This window comes from Dendropsophus ebraccatus, chromosome 9 (assembly GCF_027789765.1).
Source record: "Dendropsophus ebraccatus isolate aDenEbr1 chromosome 9, aDenEbr1.pat, whole genome shotgun sequence".
In the NCBI taxonomy this organism is placed as follows: domain Eukaryota; kingdom Metazoa; phylum Chordata; class Amphibia; order Anura; family Hylidae; genus Dendropsophus; species Dendropsophus ebraccatus.
This window is the reverse complement of record NC_091462.1, coordinates 89,854,420-89,868,115: the sequence shown is the minus strand read 5'-3', so window position 1 is coordinate 89,868,115 and position 13,696 is coordinate 89,854,420.

Here is a 13,696-nt window from a genome sequence, read left to right as displayed (position 1 = left end):
CACTCGCTGACAACAGAATAAAGCACCAAGAAAGAGATGTTGGAACTGAATGAAATGTTATACATGTAAATGTAATTGTGACATATGTAAGTGATTACAATATTAGAGTGCACAAATTGAATGTATCCCGCTGGGCTGCCTTTAGCCTGGATATAAGGTGAGATATGGTATATAGAAAACCTCTCCTGCTCTGGACAGTTCCTGTCTCAGACAGAGGTGGCAGCAGAGAGCACTGTGTCAGACTAAAAAGAAAACATTTCCTGCAGGACATACAGCAGCTGATACATGTGGGAAGACTTGAGATTTTTAAACAGAAGTAAATTACAAATCTATATAACTTTTCGAAGCCGGTTGATTTGAAAGAAAAATATTTTGCTAGAGTACCCCTTTAACCCTGCCATTAAAGACAATGCATGTGGCTACAGGATGTCCTGCACATATCACTGAGCTGTTAGTGTCCCTAGTATTATGACCAGGAATGACTGACTGTCGTATACTGTACAAGTGCTCACCACAAGGCTCCACAATGGCCGAATAAACTGTCTGAACAGTGCTATAAAGTGTTAGGGCTATTACATCGCAAAAGACATTTGTTTTTTTTTGTTGTTTATGGCCCAAAAAATGACTGAAAAAAAAACCCTTAAAATATATTTCAAACCTGTATGTTCTATTAAATGAAGTTTATTATTCAAATTTTATGAATGTATTCTTTGTTTAAAGCTTTTTTCAAGTACTTACCATTACTAACACAGTTGTGTCCTGTTTGTTTCACTGCTGTTGGCCCCTTTGGTATGATGTAGGGCACCGGGGATAGTAATGCCAACAATATAGAGAATGGAAGAAGGGGAAAGGTTACTGGTAGAATAATGGTCAGTGCAGGGCATTCTGGGACCTGTAATGCCATGTTGGTAGCCCTATTATAAGAATGGCACTTACATGGGTACTGCTTTACCAGAGCACAAAGCTGAACTGTGATTGGTTGCTGTGGGCAGTTTACATCAGTTTCTATCTTATACAGTTTTAGTAAATCTGGGACATTTTTTTTTAAATTATTTATCTATTATGTTGTTCCCCTTATTATATTTTAAAAATATTTCAAAAATATAATAAGCATAATTTTAATTACCTGCATTTTCCTTTTTTTTTTATAAAATGGTGTAAAAAATAAATAAAAACAAACAGATTTATTACCACGTGGGGGATTGTTTCAACTATTAAATTATATGTTAGTTAGTAAACTTTGTATACAGCAAAAAATATCATATACAGTATCAATATACCAAGTCTGAATTGCATTTTTGGGGGTCACATTACATACCAGAAAACAAAAAAACAAAACTAAACAAAAAGTGATCAAAAAGTCCCATTTATATAAAAATAGAACTAATAAAAACAGCTGATCACAGTGCAAATACATGCAGAGGGTAAAATTTAATAAAATGCCATAAACAGCAAATAATGGCCGTTGTTTTAAAATAAAAGTCATTATTTGCCATTAAATGATGACCTTTTAACAAATTTCAACAGTGTGTGAACAGAGCCTTTCTGTGCTTTCAATCCACTCCTGGTTTTGGTTGAAAAATACTGACCAAAATAGTGAGCAAAAATACTGTGTGTGAACATAGTCTCAAACTGTATCTGTTAGATCCACAACTGGATCACTAAATAGACACATCTTTCTCTAGGTAGGTCAGTGTCTATTCTCCTTGGCACCATTAGGTGGCGGACTTGGAAAACAGTTATATAGTGGTTAAAGTTGTTTTGATACCTGTAACTTTCCAGCTGTTACACAACTCCCATCATAACCTAACAACCAAAGATTATGATGAGAGTTGGAGTTTTGCAACAGCTGAAGAGTACAGGTTGGCATTAGAGCTTTAATATGAGTATATAGTCGAGCCCTTACTAAGCCTATAAGTTAAAGGGGTGTTCCAAAATAAAACTAACTTGTGCCCTATCTACAAGATAGGGGAAAGTAAAAGATCGCAAAGGGTCTGACCTCCATACCTCCATGGGGGGGGGGGGGGGGGGGGGGACATGGTCACATGCTCCTCCATGTCGTCCATCTTATGGACAGAATCACCATAGAGCAGGACAGCTCAGCCTGGAGGAGGGGAGTCTGATTTTAGCTCTATGAGGTACACAGGGAGCTGCTGTCAGTATATACAGTGAGTACACTTACTAATACTGTATACTGATCAATTTTACTACAAAGTGGCCAACCCCTTTAAGCTCTAATGAAAGAAAAAAAAATCATGAAGTTGTATCCCTTGCCCCAGTTATACTGTATAGTGCAAAGATGTTCTCTGTATACAAGTTTGCATTATAATTGGGTGATAGGAAGGGTTAAGGGATGCCGGCTGAGTTATTAATGGATAAATCACTTTTCAGCTTACATGGGCTGCTATCTGCAGCACCAGCAGAGTCTAGGGTTGTCCTCTTGTCAGTAAGAAGAGTTTTGCTACTTTTGGCATTTCATCACAGCTATCTGACTTCACATCTGCTGAGGGATTTCCTTGGAGAAGCACTTGGTATAAATACCCTGTGCTTGCCAACATGATTCACACAACCTTTTACAGCGTGTTCCAGCCTTATAAATATCATACAAGCCTTTGTCATTCAGAGGACTCCAAAACATTACTGTGATAGGCTAAGTATTTACTTAGCCTATCACACAGTATTTACGTCAGTCTTTTTTTTTTTTTTTTTTTTTTTTTTTACTAAAAACCAGGAGTGGGTTAAAAATACAGAAACTTTGCAAATTTTTCCATTATAATTTTGCCCTGTGAGTTCCACTCCTGATTTTGGTTGAAAAAAAGAGTGACGGAAATACTATGTGTGAACATAGCCCATAAGTGATATGTGTACGACCACATAGGACTGTAAATGGACACTTGTGTGTTTATGTTTTCCTCTATATAACAAGGTGCAGGGAACTTTATATATGGTAACCAGAGAGCATGCATCTTCTGTTACTGCAGGGCTATGCAAAGGCAAATTATAGGGAAATGAAAGGCCATAGGGTCCTATTTGGTGAATTTACATGAACAAGATGTGATGTCTTTTTAGTTAACTTGTGATATTAGGTTGGAGGAGGATTTAAAGGGGTACTCCGGCACTGATAAAAAAAACCCCAATCAATCAAACATAGTTTTTACATTTACCATCCCTGTGCAGTCTGTCTCCGTTTGATTTCCCGCTGTTTGCAGGTCCCTGAAGCTCCAGTTGGTGGCTTCATTTTTTCTTTACTTCCTGGTTTGGGGTTTTCCATGATGCACTTTGTCTCCTGTGATGTCTAACTGACTCTGTAAAACTGTTAGATGGCCTTCAGACCAAGAGTGGTGACGATGCTCTGCAGGGGCACAGGGATGGTTAAATAGGATTTCTCTATAATGTTTCCACCACACCCTGCACCCCCGGTTTTTTACTGTTGCCCAGACTACCCCTTTAATTTTTGCCTCACACACGGCCTACTGCAGCCAAAGCACACTGAAGGAAAACACACCCACCTGCTGCAGCCATAGCACACTGAGGGAACACACACACACACACACACACCCTGCTGCAGCAATAGTACACTGAAGAAAAAATATACTATTGTCTCCCACAGAGAAAACACCACATTGAGGACAGAGTTTACCTATTACTGCTACACTGGTTATACTGCTACACTAGTTATATTCCACAGAAGATACCTTCATATTACACTTCTGCTCATATACAATTATGCAGGAAGAAAACAGTTCAGATCTCTCCTGTTTACAGGCTCACCCCACACAATGGACTTCCTCCAGGTCAGAAACAAATTGCCAAATAGTAAGCTCCCAGTTGCTTTGTGGTAGGGAGGAAATACTTCACCCCTTCTTCATAACTAAATGTATGTGAGAAAGTGTTTATATTTCAGTTTTTTTATAAATAATGTCTCTTAGTGTCTATTCACACGTCAGTATATTTTCCAATCCGCAAATTTTCATCCGTATTGCATCCGTATTGCATCTGTAAAATACGTACCCCATAGAGTTGTATTGGGTGTGTCAGTTACTGTCCGTACTAGGGCCTGTCCTTTTTTTTGTGGAACGGATTGCAGCCCAGTACACAACACGGATGTGTGAATGGATCCATTGAAATACATTGGTCCTATTTTTCTGCGGATCCGCAATTGCGGAAAGGAACAGGATGTGTGAATAGGGCCTTACATTGATATAACATAAAATATATTAACCCTTTGAGGACCAGGCCCAAAATGACCCAGTGGACGGCGTAAATTTTGATCTTTGCACTTTTTTCCCTCCTCCCCTTCTAAGAGCTCTAGCACTTTCAGTTTTCTATCTACAAGGCCATGTAATGGCTTGTTAGTTACAGGAATAGTTGTACTTTGTAATGGCACCTTTGATTTTACCATAACATGTATGAAGAAACCCCAAATATATTATTTATGAAGATAAAAATTGGTGAAACCATATGCAGGTTACACAGATTCTCTAATGTTATATATTTTTTTTTTAATGAAATCCTTTTTTTTGGCAATTAAATATTAATAAAATGGGCCTATTGTGACGCTTATAACAGTTTTATTTTTTCCCCTACAGGGCTGTATGGGGTGTCATTTTTTCCGCCATGATCTCTAGTTTTTATTAATACCATATTTGTGAAGATAGGACGTTTTGATCACTTTTTATAAATTTTTTTAAATATATAAATGCAACATAAAATCGGTAATCCGCGCACTTTTTCCCCTCTTTTCGTGTTCGCCGTTCACCATTCGCAATGACGCTTGTTATATTTTAATAGATCAGACAAATACGCACGCTATGGTATATTATATGTTTATTTATTTATTTATTTTTATATGTTTTATTTATATAATGGTAAATGGGGGTGATTTCAACTTTTATTGGGAGAGGGGTTTTGGGGTTGTGTGTTAGTGATTTTAACTTTTTTTTTATGCATTTTAAGTCCCTTTGGGGGACTTGTACATTCATTAGTTTCATTTTACACACTGATCATTGCTATGCCATAAGCATAGCATTGATCAGTGTTATCGGCGCTCTGCTCATTGGGCCTGCCTGTGCAGGCTCAGTGACCAGAGCGCCGATCGGACCGCACGGAGGAAGGTGAGAGACCTCCGGCGGTCCGTTTTAACGATCGAGACCCCCGCAGCGCGATCGGTAAGTGACAGAGGACTCTCCCCGTCAATTACACTTAAACGCCGCAGCACGGCCTAAGGAGTTAATGTCACGCAGCGCAGCGTGTCATTACCGGGGAGGTGCCGGCTGCTGATAGCAGTCGGCCACCACCTGCTATGAAGCGCGCTCCGCTCCGGAGTGCGCTTCATAGCTCAGGACGTATCGGTCGTCTAGGGACAGACTTCCACGACGTACCGGTACGTCCTAGGTCGTCTAGGGGTTAATAAGGACCATTTATAAAATATTTATGAAAGTTCAGTAATGAAATCATGATTAAGCTTAGGTCTGTCTGCTTGCTACTTTGTATTTTAATCTGGACAGATGAAAGTTATGCTTTAAAGGGAACCTGTCACCCCCCGTGCCGGGGTGACAGGTTCCCGACCCCCCGTTAGAGACCCCTATACTTACCTCATCCCGCCGGTCCCGCTTCTGGAGTCGGTCGGGTCCCGGAGATCTCAGCCGCTGCAGCCCGGCGCGCGCTGACAGATGAGTCCAACGCTCATAGAGAATGACGGAGCGCTGGACTCTCCTGTCATTCTCTATGGGTGTTGGACTCATCTCTCAGTGCGCTCGCCGGGCTGCAGCGGCTGAGATCTTCATCACCCGACCGACTCCAGAAGCGGGACCCGGCGGGATGAGGTAAGTATAGGGGTCTCTAACGGGGGGTCGGGAACCTGTCACCCCGGCACGGGGGGTGACAGGTTCCCTTTAAGATTTGGAGTCCTCACTCAAGGTTACTACTAACCTTATGTTTCATGTGCCTGGCCAACCCCTGTGCGCCCTCCTCTGGAGTTGTTGTCATTTACATTTTTCAAGGTGAGCTAAATGGTTCTATTTTGGATTTATAATGTTTGTGAACTGTATCAACAGCAAATAAATTAATAAAAATAAGTCTAAGTTACGTTTTTTTGGTCACATCACATCCCAGAAAAAAAGCGAAACAAACAAAAAGTGATCAAAAAGTCCCATTTGTATAAAAACAGAACTGATAAAACTAACAGATCACAGTGCAAAAATTGACTGCATTCCTAAAGGGCTAATCATCCAATGGAATTATCTCTATTTTTAGGCTATTTTCACACGCTGTAATACAGCGGCCGTAGAGTGGCAGACTAGGGCCACGGTATTACATGTTCCTGTGTCTGACACTGCCACATTGGCTGCAGGAACATTATTTTTTCCCATTTGGATTGTGAGCACCTTTGGGTAGAGTGTGTTTGTGTGTGGGGGTCAGGTAGGCTAGAGGGGGAGCTCAGATAGGGTAGTGTGTCTGTGTGGGGGTCAGGTAGGCTAGAGGGGGGGGCTCAGATAGGGTAGTGTGTCTGTGTGGGGGTCAGGTAGGGAAGTGTGTGTGGAGGTCAAGTAGGACATTATTACTATATGGGGGCACAAAATCACAGCAAAAGAATAACGGTCGGATCTCACCACTTATAAGTCCAAAACATTAACGTATAGCAATCCACACCGGGACCTGGCACCATAGATGGAAGGCTGCCTTCCATCTATGGTGCCAGGTCCCGGTGGGGGTTGCTATCCGTATCTCTACCCAGGGACATATATCCTATATCCTTTTGATTAGCCTCCTGATGAACTCCCTGAGATATAATTGCTGGGGAGGAAAACGCGTAGAGGTGCAAGACGGGCTCTGGATGAGGTCACAGCTTATCAATATATGGTGATATGATCCCTATCCAATGTAGCCCCATTAGGATTTTTTAATGGCCTTGTGTTTTGGGACAGGGACAGATTAGGGAGAGCCTGATCTATATTGAGGGTTGACTAGGACATCTTCCCATCTATCAAGGTTCTTTTAATTTTTGAGGTACAGTAATCAATGTGACTCACTGTGGGATTTTTTTGTTTCCCAGACCATCATTAAGTTTGGGGTCGGCTGACCTTGAAAACTTCAGAACCGTAAGTCATACTGTCCCTATCCTTACTCTGCATTATCAAAAATCTGTGGTCATTGAGTGTAATTTGGCAGTTCTATCTATGTTTGTTGTTTATGTCCATGAATTTTAAAATAAGTAGTAAAAGTTATGTTTTAGATTGATACAGACCATGAACTTTTTGCAGTTAATGTATATGGGGGCACAGCAGGAAATATTATTACTATGGGACACAGCAGGAGGCATTATTACTATATTGAGGCATAGCAGGAGGCATTATTACTATATAGAGGCACAGCAGGAGGCATCATTATCATTATCATTATATGGGGGACAGCAGGAGGCATTATTACTATATGTGGGCACAGCAGGGGACAATATTAGTATTTAGAACGCAGCAGGAGGTATTATTACTATATGAGGGCAAAGCAAGAGGCATAACTACTATATGGGGGCACAGCAGGAGGCCTTATTACTATATAGAGGCACATCAGGAGGCATTATTACTATATGGGGGCACAGCGGGGGCCACAATTGCTATATGGGGCACAGCAGGAGGCATTATTACTATATGGGGCACAGCAGGAGGCATTATTACTTAAAAAATGGGATCCATGATGTTATTAATCATAAAATAACCTGCTATCCAGAAAAGGCAGACAGTGATGATGGTGATCATCATCGTGTTGTAAATCTTATTTTCTAAATCCTTAAATTGTTTTATCCACTCTTTATAAAACATTATTTAGACTTGGACAGGGAGAGCAGAGTTATCTGGTTACCACAGAAGACAAGACAGTTCTATTGTACAGTGGGAATAGGATAGGATAGTGGCACAGTAAGGGTTTGTTCACACTATGGAATTCTTGCGGAAAACATCCTGTGGATACCACCGCTCGCCCTTGCACGCTCGCGCTTGACATCTCCGCCCGTGCCATAGACTCCATTCTATGCTTTGACAGATTCCCCATCCACCCAAAAAATTGACATGCTGTTATTTGCGAGAATTCGGTAGTGTGAACACTGCTGTAATCTTTGCTATCACTATTATGTGGTCTCTGGGGAAGGTAATGTACAACACTGAATGCCCAGACTACCTGCATATTGTTAGATACTTTATTAATATTAGTTATTAGTATTAGTTAACATACAGTACAGACATTTCACCAATGCCACGAGTGAATGCCAGCCATTAACAAAGTGCCTGTTGGGAAGTTGATTGGTTCAGTCCTTTTATTATTCTGTTATTGCTGATTCCATCATTTTCTGGAAATCTAAAAAATATTGGAAAGAGAATTGTATTTTTATTTGCTATAAAATTGTGATTTTAATAATTTTTATGCTCGCATTAAGTTTATGTTCCTACTATGGGAGAAGATGGCCATCTATTAATAATGACAGCTGCAAATAATGATGATTTATGTTCAATCAAGTCAATCAAGCCCAAGTGTCATAAGGGGGCACAACATCCACTTTTCTCACAGGGACATCTCAAAATGTTTTATACGCTACTAGTGTTCTTTAAGGTTTTGTAAGAAAATACATTAAATGGTTAAAGGTATTATCTGGCATTAGAATTTTATTTATTTTTTTACATAATACTGCCCTATTGGAAAACATATTGTCAGTCAGCAGCCGGGCCCTCACCGTTAATGACAGGATGCACCGATCGTGCTGCAGCCTGACATTAACACCTTAAACGCTGTGATCGTGGCGATTAAGTGTAAGTGACAGGAGCAGCTCCTATCACTTACCGATCGCTGAGCCAGAGAGCCGGAGGTCTCTTACCTTACTCCATGTTTTCTGATCGGAGCTTGGTGTATGCAATCTGCATGTAAAAGTCCCCCAAGGGGACTTAAAATGTGTAAAAAAAAAAAAAAAAAGTAAAAATGTTTTTCAAATAAAATAAAAATTAAAATCACCTCCTATCCCATAATATAAATAAAACATATAAAAATAATTAAATAAATAAATAAACATATTATATACCGTGGCGTGTGCAGTGTCCCAGAACATGCAGACTACTACTCCTATTATGGTCATTTCTATTTCTGTGTCAATGCCTGTTCTGGTAAGTGTTTGCACTGCAACTGCTGCTGGTTTTCCCCTAGTATTCTCTGGTATTGTGCATTTTCATGTGTATTCTCATGTGTTCCTGTGTATTACAGTGTACAGTGGTATGCAAGGCTGTTGATCACGTGACCTGTAACCATGGTTCCTCCAATGGCCGACTAGCTCTGGCCAGGAGCAACCATGTGACCTCCCACTTCCTGCTGACAAGAGAGTTCAGCCCCTGCTTCCAAGCAAGGAGGTTGTGTGGTTCTATCCTCTCCCACAGAAGAGTGACTAAGTCTGCTGCTATATACCAGTCTTCGGCTGTTTCTGCCTGCTCAAGTGACCGGATTCTTTTCTCTCATCTGGGTGTCATTCCGTTATTTCTCCTCATCGCTGCAAGGATTCACAGCAAGTATTATTCTCAAGCTAATCCACCCAGCACCGCTATTTCTCTCATACTCCTACTCCCATCATCCGGCACGTATTCTCACAGCCTATGCAGCACCACTCCTGCCTTATTTGTCAAAGCCTGCTATATACCCGGTTGCATCCGGACAGAACTGTTGCTACTAGTTACCTCATCTATAATAAAACCGCTGCTACTGAACCCTGGCATTGGTGTCCACTAACTGGTGCCCTGACTAAGTGCAGCGAAGAATCGCATGCCCATCATCACCCGCAGATTCCACAGACCGGCCCTACAGCTGTGCCGCCCTCGGGCCTATACCGTGACAAGTATAACCCCTGCAGCTGCCCCGGTCATTGCCCGCTCATAACACCAGCACTGCGGAAGTGGCCCCCAGGGGCCAGGGCATCGCATTTTTGGCGTCACGAACAGGATACAGACTGTGTTGTGCCAACTGTCAGTGTCCCCAGAACTGTACTGCTAATCCCCCCCAGAGACTTTGCTATTGCCGCGCTGCGGCCTGCTAAGGGGTCAAGTCAGCCGGTGACGCACTGTCTTCGCGCGCGCGCACGCTCCGCACCGGCCCTGCAGTATCCAAGCCTCTGTTGCAGGAGGGAAGGAGATTGTGCCCGGACCGCCGGAAGTGTTGATGCTGACTTCCGCCCTATTCCTCTCCGGTCCCGGACACCCTGCCTATCGGTGCCTGCTGTTCCCGCAAGCTCTCCTCGCCCCTACTTTCTTCCAGGCGCCTTACACCAGAACCCCTCGTCATGTCCACCGGCCATCACAGTGACTCTGACGGGTCCGGCAGTTCGCCGACGGCCCGAAGAAGGCTTCCCGCGGCTCCCGTTGCTATGGCTACCGCAGCGGTCCCATTCTTCATTGGGCCCAACAATCTTCCCAGTTATAAAGGAGAACCCCACACGTTGGCTGATTTCAAGGAAAAAATTTCCCGCACCCTTGAACTTGTCTCACTCTCTCCCACTCAGCAGGTGCAGTTGCTGCTAGGACAACTTGAGGGTCCCGCTGCTGAGGAGGTGCGGTCATGGCCAGCTACGGAGAAAGCTAATGTACAACAGATCCTGACCCGGCTGAGTAAAGAATTTGAGGTACAGTCACCCACGGAGGTCCGCCTTAAGTTTTATGACCGACGACAAAGGCCAGGTGAGACCCTCAGAGACTATGCACTAGCACTCCAATCTGCCTACCGGGCCCTGAGACAAGTTGATACCATAGACCCCTCGGCTGTGGAGAGTATGATCACTGACCGCTTCATAGAGGGGGTGGACTCTAGACTCATCCAGAGCCAACTGCGTATGCTAGCTGCCCAAAACCCTACAATGCCTTTCCTGGACTTCAAGACTCTGGCTCTGAGGGTGGTTGGCATTGACAATCCCTGTGCCGGCTGTACTCCAGGTTCAGATTGCCCGGATCCGGTGGGACCTATACCCCCACCTCCAGTGCCCACTATGGTTCCACCAGTTTCCGCTATACAAGCTGCCCAACAGTCTATCCCGGCTAATTCACCAGCGATCCCTGCTCTCCTTACGCAAGTGGTTGACTCTCTCTGCCAAGCCCTAAGGGGGCTACAAGGGGCCTATCCAACACCTCCACCACCACAGGACCCCTGCCCTGAGTATTCAGTTCCCGATCGGCCTCCTCCACCGAGACTTAGATCCCCTGAGCGCCCCTATTGCCGCCACTGTAGGCGACATGGACACTACCGCTCTCAGTGCTATCAGTTAAACGGGCTACCCCTGGGTCCGAGGGCCAACACCCAGGAGGTCGAGATCCAGGCCCGCAGGAAGCACAGTGGTTCTCAAGGTTCCTCTCACAATGCCCGCATGTGACTCTCTGGGTGGACGGAGTCCCCCTGGAGGCTCTGGTAGATACAGGTTCCCAGGTTACCACTATCCCGAGGCATGTGTTTGAAGAACATTGGGATCTGAGAACCCTAGGTCCAGTTGAGAAATACCGTCTGAAACTTATTGCTAGTAATGGTCGTCCTATTGTGCAACTAGGTTACTGGGAACCCACTGTCTGCATAGGGAAGCGGGAGCTAGCGCGTCAGGGTATCATTGTTACTGAGGCTCAGGGAGATAGTGGGACCGTGGTATTAGGCATGAATATTATCCGTCATGTATTCACTGAAGTGTTGGATGCCTTGAATGCCTCTATGTCTTGTGCTATGTCTCCTCAGTACAGGCAAGCCGTTCAGAAGACCATAAAGGTGCTCGCCGCTCAGCGGAAATTTGCCAATCCTCGAGGAGAAATCTGCCGTGTCCGCACTAGAGATGCTCGTCCGATCACCATCCCAGCTAACAGTGAGTTCCTCATCTGGTGCAGGGTCCGTCCAGGCCTCAACAATGCTGATTATGTGGCCCTTCTGGATGCTATTGAAATTGAGGGGCAACCTCTTGTCAGGGCCGCTAGAAGCCTGGTGACCGTCTCCAATGGTCAGGTCCCTGTCCGTCTGGTGAACCTTGGAGACTCCTCAGCTGACCTACCCAAGTTCACCACCGTGGCCATGTTATACCAACTCGATCCTGAGGACATCATCTGTGAGGAGACCATCGCCTATCAGAGTTCCATCCGTGGCACTAAAAGGGACTCAAACAGGGCTCTCGCCCCTTGGTGGGATGAACTCCATATTGGCGATGCCAATACCCCACTTGAATACCTCCACGGCATCCTCAAGGTGGCCAAAAGGTATCACGAGGCCTTCAGCAAACACTCCCTCGATTTCGGGAAGACCAACCTGGTCCAGCATCGGATCAACACAGGGGACCATTTGCCTATCAAAGAGAAACATCGGCCAATTCCCCCTGCCAGCTATCAGCAGGTCAAGAAACTGCTCAAGGAGATGAAAGACTCTAACGTTATCCAAGAAAGTCAGAGTCCGTGGGCTGCCCCTATTGTCCTCGTGAGGAAGAAAGACGGTAACATCCGGTTCTGCGTGGATTATAGGAAGATAAACACAATCACCCACAAGGATGCCTATCCTTTGCCCCGGATCGAAGAGTCTATTGCTGCTTTGGGGTCAGCCGCCTACTTCTCCACCTTGGACCTCACCAGTGGGTACTGGCAGGTGCCCATGGCACCCGAAGACCGTGAGAAGACGGCCTTCACCACCCCCATGGGACTATTCGAATTCACCAGCATGCCCTTCGGTCTGTGCAACGCCCCCGCTACCTTCCAGCGGTTGATGGAAAGGTGTCTCGGCCATCTCAACTTTCAGAGTGTCCTGCTCTACCTAGATGATGTGATTGTCTATTCACGTACCTACGAAGATCACGTCCATCATCTGGCTGAAGTGTTCCAGGTCCTAATCGATCACGGCCTGAAAATCAAGCCTTCCAAGTGCCACCTTCTCAAACCCCAAGTGAACTATCTGGGGCATGTTGTGAGTGCTGAGGGGATACAACCCGATCCAGAGAAGATCTCGGCTGTGGAACACTGGGATACCCCTAAGACCGTCAAGGAGGTGAGAAGTTTTCTGGGATTTGCCGGCTATTACCGCCGCTTCATTCCCCACTTTGCCCAAGTGGCCGAGCCCCTCAATGAGTTACTCCGGGGTTGCCCTCGAGAAAGCTACAACCGACGGCTCCCCGTCGAGTGGTCCGAACGGCAGGAGGTTGCCTTTCAAACCCTGAAACGCCTGTTGACTACGCCTCCTATCCTGGCCTACCCAGACTATAACCTTCCTTTCCGGCTCTACACGGACGCCAGCTTCCAAGGCCTGGGAGCTGTGCTGTCCCAGGTTCAAGATGGCCAAGAGAGAGTTGTAGCTTATGCCAGCCGGAGTCTTCGGGGCGCTGAAAAGAACGACAACAATTATAGCTCCTTCAAGTTGGAGTTACTAGCCCTAGTGTGGGCCGTCACCGAAAAGTTCAAGGACTACCTGGCTGCCACCCCTGTTACCATCTATACGGATAACAACCCGTTGGCGCATCTCAACACTGCTCGGCTGGGCGCCCTGGAACAGCGGTGGGCTTCTCGACTGGCCAATTTCCAGTTTGAAATTAAGTACCGCAGTGGCAAGGCTAACGTCAATGCAGACCTCCTGTCCCGACTACCCAAGGGCGAAGAGGCCCCAGAGGACAGCGATTGGGAAGATGTAGAAATGCCTCCCTTCTACCAAAGGTTCGCTACCCAGAGTG